Here is an 8,673-nt window from a genome sequence, read left to right as displayed (position 1 = left end):
GGTATCAATGGGCAAACTATACGGCTGTAATGATGGCTAGACAGGACTGTTTCTTGTGTACTAAGACATCCCCCTCACACTATGTTGTCTCTATGCCTTATAACTCGACCACCTGTACTCAATGGCGTTTGCAGCACTCTAGCTGACCTCTTAACCTGGATGATTCATCAAATTACATGCAATCCCATTGCCCATTTTGGTGCCTCCTACTTTAGGCCTCTACATTCTACCAGCAGGATGACATGGGCTGCCAGCAATTCCAATGATGGTGTGGCTATAATACCCCCGTGGTCCACCAGTAAGACTAATTACACGTTCCCCATAGCTGCTTTTAGGATACGGGAAGGGTTGAGTTTTGAATGCTTTATGTGAAATGGCTCCACACCAGTCGGCTATTTTAAGGGTCTTTGCAGGAATACGATTGAACTAGAGGTGGACACCACATTTGGGGCTATTTTAAATTCTCAATGCATCGTACTGGCAGATACTTGGTGGCTGTGTGGTAAGAAAGGAGGGTCGCGCCCGATGCTGCCCACTGACTGGGGTGGCAGCTGTGCCCATGTAATGCTCCTACACAAGATAATTCTATCGCCCCATGCGCATCTTGATGCTACGTCACAGTCAGCTTTGCGCCGAATTAAGCAACAGTATTTCTCTGATCCAACGATTCGGATTGATGACATAGGACAGCCAAGAGGCATTCCTAATGAGTTTAAGGCCTGCAATGAGATTGCAATGAGCTGGGAGGCTCTCATCCCAGTGATAGGGGTTAGTAGGAATGCTGAATGGATTAATTACATTTATTACAACCAGCAGAGATTTATCAATTATACTGACGATGCCCTTGGGAGAACAATTGGATGCAACTTCCAAAATGACATGGCAAAACAGACAGGCCTTAGATTGGATACTGGCAGAAAAAGGCAGGGTTTGTATGATGTTTGGGGAACATTGCTGCACCTTTAGACCTAACAATACTAGTCCTGGGGGATCTTTTACTGAAGCAATGGAAAAACTAAAGAATCTAAGACAGGAGCTAAAAGATAATGCAGGGTTTGGTTATCAGTCTTTTGATTGGTTGAATAATGTATTCGGGTTTTGGGAAGCATGGTTTGTCAAGATTGGTCTTATTATAGGTGCAGTTTTACTTGTTGTCGCCTTCGTCTTTTGCTGTGCTTTAACTTTTATTAAGTCTTTGTTAGTTCGTGTCACTACACGGCATTTTGTGTTCATTTCAGCTACCCCAGGAAGTATTTACTCCTCTGATAGAACCCACCATTCTACTATTATGATCTGACAACCGCCACTGTGCAAGGAATATGTCCATGTGGGGATGTCGATGATACTTCTGAAGAATGCACGGGTCCTAGATAGTGAGGGACCTTGGCGTTTTTTTCCTGTTCTGGTTATTGCAGGACAGATTTTGACCCAAGGGACCCCAGGAATGGGAGAAGAACCCTTTAAGTCTCAGACTTCAAAAATTATTTAGTCCATGTTGGGAATTACATTGTTTGTATTGGGCACCAGAGGGGCTAAGTTTATTGTCTTCTTTCTCTAGGTGAGACCAATAGGTCTCAAGTGAGGGGAGCTATAGAAAATAAAGAGCATGAAAGCATGGGAAGGGTTAAAACATGAAGACCACTGGCAATCTGTGGTCTGTTGGAGGCAAGATGGGATAAGAATAGTGGAATGCTCTTACATCAATTAGCAGAGCAAGGTTAAGCCGAGAGGTCACTATGGCGAGATGAGATAACAATTAGTAGAGCTAGTTTCTCTGTTAAGTATCATTGTGACAAGATTGAAACAATAAATATTTGGGGCATGACATTAAAATATCGAATTAATAGTTAGTAGAGTCGGCTTGAGACAGGAGACTATTGTAATAGATGGAATAGCTAAATATCTATCATGACAAGTTAGTCTGGAATGGAAGATCACTGTAGTAGAGGTAATAATAAATATCTAACCGTGACATTAGAAAAACATTAAGTAGAATGTACAACTAAAGAGATAATGGGAACTAACATCACTGGTTTATTGTTTAGGTCGAGTGAGGTACTTTGATTAATATAGCTGGACATGCTGATAAGCTAACAGAAACATGATTAAAAAATATAAAAATCCACAGACCCTGCGGTACATGGGCATTCAAGAATCTGCTTTCTCAGTGTCATGTTTTTTTGTTTGCAAATAAAAGACTTACTTCTTGAAGAACTCTCTGTGTCTCCTGGTGATTCTGTACATTTTCTCCACGACACATTTACATCACCTCAAATACTGAAGCAAACCATGTCTAAATGCCATAATTTCTAAACAATATCCAGGCTTGAACTGGCAAGTGGCAAGTAATATTCGTGCCACACACTGTGCCCAATTCCCGGACAGAATTTGCAAGATAACCTTGACTGACTGATTAACCAACCATGGTCTAATCCCTGCAATTCAATTGGACCAAGTGTTTGACTGACTATGGCCAACTTTTTGGACTGTAAATGGCCTGGTTACTGGTATGGCTTTGGCAGTATTCCTATTGGCTGAAGTCCAGCCCACAAAGCATGCCTCTCCTTTCTTGCTCACACTTCACTTTCTGGTTTGGAATTCAGAGTGGCACCGACAGAGTGGGTTCAATTCCCATATCTCCTGAGGTCACCGCGAGATGCCATCTTAACCACATTCCTCGTCTGGAACATGGTGACTCTCAAGTTGAGCTCATCATCAGGTGATTCACTCAATTTCTCTCCAATGAGAGAACAGTGTATGGTCCTCTGGGACTATGGTGACTCTCACTTCATTCTCTTCAGCCACATACAGGTCTTTCCTGCATTTGCTGCAGACACAAGCATCACTTCTGCCCTTGATTCAGCAACATTTCCTTTAATAACATATCGCATGTAACCCCCTTCATGTTGATGCTTCACTGTTTCCTACAACTAAATGCCACTGCCTTGCCTTTTATGTTAAAATATCCCTCTCTGCTAAGATGCCACAAAAAGCTGCTGCCTGATGTTATTCTCTAAAGTACCACCTATGAAGCAGAAGCTGGTGCACTGCTGATTTCCCATTGGATTTCATGGTCAGCCAGGGATACATCCTGCCTTAGTTCTCATGGACACACCTCTTTCAGTTGTAGAGGTTACAACTAAAGGAAAGTTAAGAAGATTTCATTATTGTATTCACTCAGCCTGAAGACCAAAGTTCCCAGATACACACTCTATTTAGATATTGTTAACCTAGTCAAATATGTTATGACACACCTTTGAAAGAGTAGGACTTGAACTGGGTCTTTTGCCTCAAAGATAGCTTTCACTGTGGCACAAGAGCCCACACACTCTGATATTTTTTAATTTTCAATGTATTTTTAAAAATATTTTAAACTTTTTTAATGTTGAAACATGTCTTTGCACATCACTAACCATTTTATTTTCTACTGCCAAATCACCCATGTCACTTTTATTCCTTTATTCTCCAACTTTCAATCACCAACATTTTTTAATCAATTTCAATTTACATGTAAAGCCCATCATATGCAAATTAGATCAGAAGTGAGCGAAAAGTCAGGAGTGAGGGAGGGGATTTAATCAAAATGGAATTGAAGGAGGAAATAAGGCTCTCCACCCCCAATGATGCCAAGTTTCTCTAAAGGCATTGAGTGTTGGTGGATACTGTGTACTCCTTCTGCAAGGATACCCAGGCATAAAAATAGCTGCAGAACAGAACCCATCATGAACCCTTTCACAGCCTGCTGCCTGGATCTGTTGATGGCTTTGGCCAATCCCAGGACCAGACCTAAAAGAAGGCACTTCAAGCTCCGCTTCACACTGGGTGCCCACAGGTAACAAGTGTTGGGTTGAAGTAACAAGATTGGGTTAAAAAAAAAGGTTTTTCAAAGACTAAAAAGGGGGTGCCAGTGCCCACAATCAATATAGACCTGGTCCATGGACTTCACAGCACCACAGAATAAACAGTTGGGCATAGAGTTCAGGAACCACTGAAATCAATGATGACACAGGACCTCCACCCCGGATCCCAATGGAAAGCGGGAGGACTCCTGTGTAGTTAGCCCTCTGCTTCAGCCCCCACTGCCCAGCAGTGACACAGAATGCCAAAGTGTGTCCGGGTGGCGAATGAAGGTGTAGAAGCGGATGGTATATAGCAGAAGCCCATACAGAAAACTCTACATCAGATGGAAGGATAGAGACAGCATATCTATGAGGTGATTCAAATTGTTGGGCACAAGCTCCTGAGGAAGGGAGGGAAGGAGGTTCTGGAAGTTGGGGCCAATGTGGAATCCTTTTTGAGCAGGGGTATATATGGGCAAGATGCTATCGCCCACCTCTACATCCTCCAACTGATGCATGACGTCAGGTCCAAGCATCACCGTTGCCAACTCTTGTGGCAACATCCAGCTCAGGCCTCTGCCACCTAGCATGTTCCCAACTCTGGAGGAGCAGATCCTGAACTTCGGCTTGCTAACGATAGCCATATTTCTGCCAATGGGAAGACACACCACAAGTCAAGCAAGATCCAGCTGTTGATCAGGTCCTGGTCAAAGATAGGCAGCATCCTGAGACCAAACTCGACAGGCACACACTCCAATTAGATGTTAATCAATATTTTCAAATGTGTTATGACACCTCTGAAGCAGGTGGGAGTTGAATCCGGGTCTCTTGGCAAATAGGTCAGGACACTATCATTGGGGCACAACAGCCCACACACTGATTATGCAGTCGAGTTTCTGAAGTGTTAAGTATCTCATTTGGGCTGAAGTTAATTGCAAAGGCAAAGTTAATTCTGGCAAGTTGCATAAATAAGGAGATGCAAGTATCTGCAGATGGGGAGAAAGTTCATCTTGGTACCTGAGGAGGTATAATTTAAACACCAAAGTTTATCTCAATGACAAGAATATGATCTTTCTTCCATTAAGCCACCTCACTTGCCATTATTCTCACCACCTAGGAATAAAATCAGGACCCGAGTTACACTATAATTCACAACTGCAATGTGTAAGCATGGTTCAATGGACTGAATTTATTAACTGTTCACTGCACAGAAGCTGAGCTAGGGGAAAAAATCCATTCAAACTTGACACAGTTACCTCTTGGTTCACACTTTTTTTGTTATGTTATCTGACAATTTGTAACTCAATACTTATCTTAAGAACCTGAAAAAATGTGAAATTATATTGTGGCTGAAAGCTGCACTTTTTGTTTGAATAGATTTGATGAACTTTTTATTTGCTGGATGAAAATCTGTTCTTAACAATAATGTTAGTTCAGAGCAAATTCTTTTATAATGGGAGTTGTGTTTGTGCATGATGACTTGCCACAATAGAAGATGATGCTGATATGTAGGAAGAGTACAAGGTAATCAATGGAACATGGGAAATATTACAGCAATTATTTAGACATATTATCCAGGAGTAACAAAGTGCCATGAGATGCTGCCAGACATACACTGTTACTATGATGCATCACTAATCTCTAATTAGGTGTAAGAACACAAGGAACAGGAGCAGTTAGATTAGATAGACATCATTGCGAGTGTTTTTCAAGCAGCCGCCTGTGACATCACATTCAAGGTTTGAAGTGTGACTTGTCATGGCATAAATTTAAATTATTTTTATGCCATATAGATTACTTCTCCCATTGGCTCAGTGCCTTTATTCTATATGGCTGAACAGGAAGGTCTCACATTTAATCCTGTCTGTGCAGTGTTACTTGATCACAGCTGCAGCTCTGATAGGGAAAGCTATAATTATCCTCAACACCCCAGGGTAAAGCAGTGGGAAATTAGCTAAGGGAGCTGCTGTCAATTGATATTCTTCAAATCCTATTGTAAAGTTGGACAAGGGCACTGTGGGATGACAGGATCAATCTTGGGTATAATGTTCCCTATTGTCAAGTAGGCCACCAATTGTCATTGTTGATCACAAATGACTAATGCTCACTTTGCTGAAATGCCAGAGGGAAACTCCAATGCAGCATATCCCTGCAGTGAAGAGTTTGGTTATAATTCTGAACAGGAACAGTAAAGGTTCACCACAAGCCAGAAAGGAAAAGGCCTGGCCAACTGTAACATTGGCTCTCATTTCAATTGTTTATTCTGTCTCTTGCCATGGGTATGATCTAAAGTTAACAGGTGTGTGCAGGAATTAGGGTATAACCCAAATGCTACCAACAAGAAAGGGGAACAGTCCTCAGGATAAGGTAAATTCTGGGAAAGTGGGACTACTAAACCTATTTGGCAGAATCTTCCCTGGCCCTGAATAGTGTGGACAACAGTGAGTTAGTTATGAAATGATGACGTGACTGAAAGAAATTAGATCCTTGAAATCAATCTTGAAGTCTGATTCGGTAACCAAGCTTTGAATGGAGAAAATGAATCTCACTCATGAACAGCAAGGGGCTTATTTATATGTATTTGTATGCTCAGTGGCTAGCACTGCTGCCTCACAGTGCCAGGAACCCAGGTTCGATTCCAGCCTCAGGCGACTGTCTGTGTGGAATTTGCACATTCTCCATGTCTGCATGGGTTTCCTTCGGGTGCTCGGATTTCCTCCCACAGCCCGAAGATGTGCAGGCCAGGTGAATTGGCCATGCTGAATTGCCCATAGGGATGTGTAGGTAAGGTGCATTAGTCAGGGGTAAATATAGAATTTGGGGAATGGGTTTGGGTGGGTTACTCTTCGAAGGGTCAGTGTGGACTTGTTGGGTTGAAGGACCTGCTTACGCGCTGTAGGGATTCTATTCATACTGAATCTCACCTTATCGATGTTGCAGTTTCCTGTTCACCCACAGACCTGATAGAAACTAGTCACCAAGAAATCCTGATGTGTCTGTTAGTGCAGGTATCTGATGATTCCAGCTCACCACTTGCTCCTCTGAATTTTCACCTTGGTAAACAGTCACTAACATCTCAGGACATGCTTCACATCTGCAATTAGAGCACTCTGCATGTGAAAGGAATGCTGTGTCCACTTGTGTGGGTTAAAAATCTTGGCACAAGCCATTTTAACCATGTCATTGATCATTGTAGACTGATCATACTCAATTCTGTGAAGCAGAAGTAGTCACAGGTGACCTTTAAGTTTCACCTATGGGCCACCATTCACAAAGACAATTGAAGATCCTATAGGCTGCACAACATCATGAGCTGATTTCCTCTTTACTTGAATTATTTGAATAACTTAAGTATTCACCAACATGCTCCTATATGAAATGCTGCCTTTCTTGGGTAATGTGGGGAGCAGAAGTGGAAATACAAGCTATCAGTAATCAGCACTCACAACCACCTACCGTATTTACCCAACATGACATGCATACATCAGAATAAGATCCCTATGTCAAAGGTCCATATAAGGGCATTCCATGGCCCTCCTTGTCAGAGTCCTCCATGTCCCACCATATTGAAGATTATGCTACCCCAACATTTCTGAGTGATGTGAATGCTGACTGCTCACATTACTAAGAACATGTTCTGTTTCTGACATTTCCCAATGGAGTTATTAAAGCGATGACCAATATTACTCCTTTATGCAACTGGCTGCTTACAAGGATCCATTGGGGCCTGTGCTGTATGGCACAAACTCAACCCACAAGTGTATCCAGGCTAATTGTGCTTCATCTCATTTCCCCCTGACAATGTTAGTACTATACCGTAGGCTTTGTCAACAGAGATGGCCTCCACTAGGTGCAGGGTTCCATAGACTATACACACATTGCATTAACAGCACCATATCATAATGTGGCTGACTTCCATTTGAAGAGTTCCATTCCATCAAAGTATAAGTCAACTATGATTGTTACTACCAGTTCTTAGAAGTCTGTGCTAGCACCATGGAGTTAGCCATTATGCCCATATCTTTGAGAACTTCAATACTCTTGCTTTGTTTCAAGGGTTGGGTTCCTTTCAAGAATCACAGCTAGGAGTCAAGGACTACCTTAATGCAACCACAGTTGATGTCTCTATTACACAATCCCCTGACTAAGATTGAGCATAGATACATTCATTTCATTCATTCATTGGTGGTGCCTCACAGACGAGGATAACTCTCTTCCACTCAGCATGAGTCCAAAAGTGGCTTTACAGACTGATGCGGCTACCGCAGGCTCTGTTGTGCTTGGGGAAGGTGATTGCAGGAAGGAGTGAGTGGGGTGTTGGTGTGGCAGTGCAATCCTTTCGCTGTTTCCATCTGGCTTCCACATTTCACCAACTGCAAGTTTTGAAGTGCTTGATGCCTTTCCAAATGCTCCTCCACTACTTTGGACAGTCTTGGGCCAGTAATACCCATTGGGAATGCTGCACTTTGCCAGTGAAGCCTTGAAGGCATAACTGAAGTGTTTCCTCTGTCCACCTAGGGCTTCCCCACTGTTTCAAGGCTGGTAGTGGAGCACCTGCTTGAAGAGTCTCGTGTTGGTCAGGTGGACGATGTGCCCAGCCCGTCGCAGCTGATCAAGTGCCTCGATGCTGGGAATGTCGGGCTGGTTGAGGACACTGGTGTTGATGCATCTTTCTTGCCAGTGGATTTGTAGAATCTTGCGCAGACAGCTTTGATGGTACTGATCCAGCACCTTGAGGTGTCTGCTGTAGACAGTCCAAGTCTCAGAGTCATACAGAAGGACAGGAACTATCACAGCTCTGTAAACCATGATCTTGAGGTCAGATCTAATGTTA

The sequence above is a fragment of the Hemiscyllium ocellatum genome, chromosome 1 (assembly GCF_020745735.1).
Source record: "Hemiscyllium ocellatum isolate sHemOce1 chromosome 1, sHemOce1.pat.X.cur, whole genome shotgun sequence".
Classification (NCBI taxonomy): Eukaryota; Metazoa; Chordata; class Chondrichthyes; order Orectolobiformes; family Hemiscylliidae; genus Hemiscyllium; species Hemiscyllium ocellatum.
The sequence above is the reverse complement of the archived record's forward strand: the minus strand, read 5'-3'. Positions refer to the sequence as shown.